General features: G+C 35.9%; 1 protein-coding gene across 4 annotated transcripts in view; it reads left to right on the forward strand.

Moving 5' to 3' along the window:
• Positions 1–2,686, forward strand: part of LOC105307037 (integrator complex subunit 6-like) — a 65,576-nt gene that overhangs the window by 39,120 nt on the left and 23,770 nt on the right. The gene's annotated exons all lie outside the window — the stretch shown is intronic.

Here is a 2,686-nt window from a genome sequence, read left to right on the forward strand (position 1 = left end):
TTGGAAATATCTTCTTGGGCAAAGGAAACAAAAGAAAAACAAATGGGACTACATACAGCATACTGAGTTCTAATATAGTCATTAAAAGTATAAGGTTTTTAGTGCTATAAATATTATATGTATTAAATGTACCAAGAAAGCAATTCTTTTAAATGTTGCATTTAAAGTTAAGAATGGATCATCAGAAAAATATCAGCACAATTGTTCTGTATAAGCTATCTACTTTGTTTCTTAGTTTAATCTAGAAATATCCTCTAAAAGGTGATTGTCACTGATATAAAATATAAGCTATGTCTTTGAGATTAAAGAGACTACCAAGAAAAATTACCTGTATGTTGTGGATTTATTTACCCCTTTTTCTTAAATATACCTTTATGAACCTCAGTTTTCACAACTATATAGTGAAGGATTAGACTAGATAATTTTAGAGTGTGAATAGTATTTTTCTATTTTAAGTACACTTTTTATTTTGAAATTATTATAGATTCATATGCAGTTGTAAGAAATAAAAATAGAGAGATGACACCAAAAGTGCAGACAACAGAAGCAAAAATAAACACATGAGACTACTTCAAACTTAAAAACTTTTGCATATCAAAGTACACAGTCAACAGACTGAAAAGGCAACTAACGTAATGGGAAAAATTTGCAAATCTTGTATCTGGTCATTTGGGGGGATCTATTTTCTGTTATTCAGATTAGATGATTTCTATTTTCCAGTTCACTATTTCCTCTGTCCCATCCATTCTGCTTTTGAGCCCACCCATTGAGCTTTTTATTTTGCTCGTTGTATTTTTCAGTTCTAAGATTTCCATTTGGTTCTTTATGTCTTCTAGTTCTAACTTTCTATTTCTTTGCTGAGGCTTTCTATTTTTTCCTTTGTTTCAAGCCTGTGTATAAATGCTTGTTGAAATATTTTTTAAAAGTATAATGGGTCCTTTAAAATTTATTGAACATTTGTAACATCTCTATTATTTCAGAGTTGATATCTCTTGGTTGTCATTTTGAATTTGTTTTGGGATCTTCGTGGTTCTTGGTATGATGAGTGATTTTCAATTGAAACCTATACATTTTCAGTATTATGAATCTCCGGATCTTATTTAAACCTTCTGTTTGAGCTTGCTTCCTCTCTCACTCTTCTGGCAGATATATCGAGATACTGCCTCATTAGTACCAGGTGGGGTAGAAGTCCATGTTCTCCCCTTGTCCTCTGTTGCTGTGCAGGGGTAGAAGTTCTGGATCCTCACTAGAATGATACCTCCCTGTCTGAGAGAAGTAGAACTTCCTCATTACTCTTCCCCACATGGTCTCCATTGACATCATAGGGGTGGAGGTGGCCTCATTACCATAGGACAGTGGAAAAGTTCTCTAGAACTATTATGGGCTGAATGTCAGTATGTCATCTTTGGTATAAACTCAGCCTGCCTTCCAAATTGTCATAGGAAAATGTCCCTAACTAGAGTAGTTGGTCTCCCATTACAAATTGAGATGTATAGCACTTTACAGTACTAATTCCCACCCTCTAAACCTGGCCTTTTCTGGTCTTGCAGGTCATATAGGTCATGACATAATAGACATGACATAATGTGGACATGACATAATGGTTAAGAGAAAACATTCAGTTTTTCCTTTGCCTAAAACTTTCTGTGCCTAAGTAGCCATATTCTTAGAATCCCTAGTACTATGTAAGGTCAAATTCTGACACTGTCTTACTGGTTACCTCTTAGTCTGTGTCACTCTATTCCCTAAATGCCAAGTTTTCCTTCTCTCTGAAACATCTATGTCACCAGAGAGACATATGTGGCATTTGATTCTGGTCCCCTTTAACTTACAACACTAAGAATCTAACTCTGCCTAGAGCATCACCATCTCTTTGCAGACATCCCAAACCAGGAACCCCAGAGGCGTCTTTGATTCCTTCTCCTTCCCTAACTCCACACATTCATTTCAGGGCCATCCTGTCCTTGACTTATTCTGCCTTTTGACTTCAAATAACTATTTCCAGACTGGTTTATAACCTGTGTCTTCTAAGGAACAAAGGGGTTTTCACACCCTTTGAGTCTGGAGGTTCTTGTGCCCCTGAATCCCAAACTTGAGTTTCATGCTGAGATTCTGAAATATTCACTCTTAACATTTCCACCATTACTTCACTTTCTGAGTTATGTAGCTTCCATAGTGGTTAAGAGTATGGACTGTAGAGCATATATGTCCTGTATAAATCCTAGCTCTGCTGTTTGCTAACCTTGTGACCTTGGATAAGATACTTAACCTCTCTGTGCCTCAGTTATTCCATCCGTAAAATGGGAATAATGATAGTACCTACCTCAAAGGGATTTAGTTAAGATTAAATGAATACAGTTAATTGCACAGAACTCATCTGGCAAATAGTAAGTGCTCAATAATGCTATTAGCATTATTATTACTATTGTCATTATTAATGGCTATGTTATCTTAGTAGCTCTTGAAGGCATCATTTTATACTAAAGATATAAAGATATAGGATGGTTTTGCAGTTTTAGTAGGCAAAGCATTTAGTAAAAGGGCAAGTTGTTGACCAGACAAAATGGCATAGATGATAGAGGCTTTGTTCATCTGCTCTTGCAACCACATCAAAGTCATGACGGAAACACGGAGCAAATAGCAAGCAGAGTTGTCTGGGGTTTGGATGAAAAAAAGACTTACAACT

Source organism: Pteropus vampyrus, unplaced genomic scaffold (genome assembly GCF_000151845.1).
Source record: "Pteropus vampyrus isolate Shadow unplaced genomic scaffold, Pvam_2.0 Scaffold472, whole genome shotgun sequence".
NCBI classification, from domain to species: domain Eukaryota; kingdom Metazoa; phylum Chordata; class Mammalia; order Chiroptera; family Pteropodidae; genus Pteropus; species Pteropus vampyrus.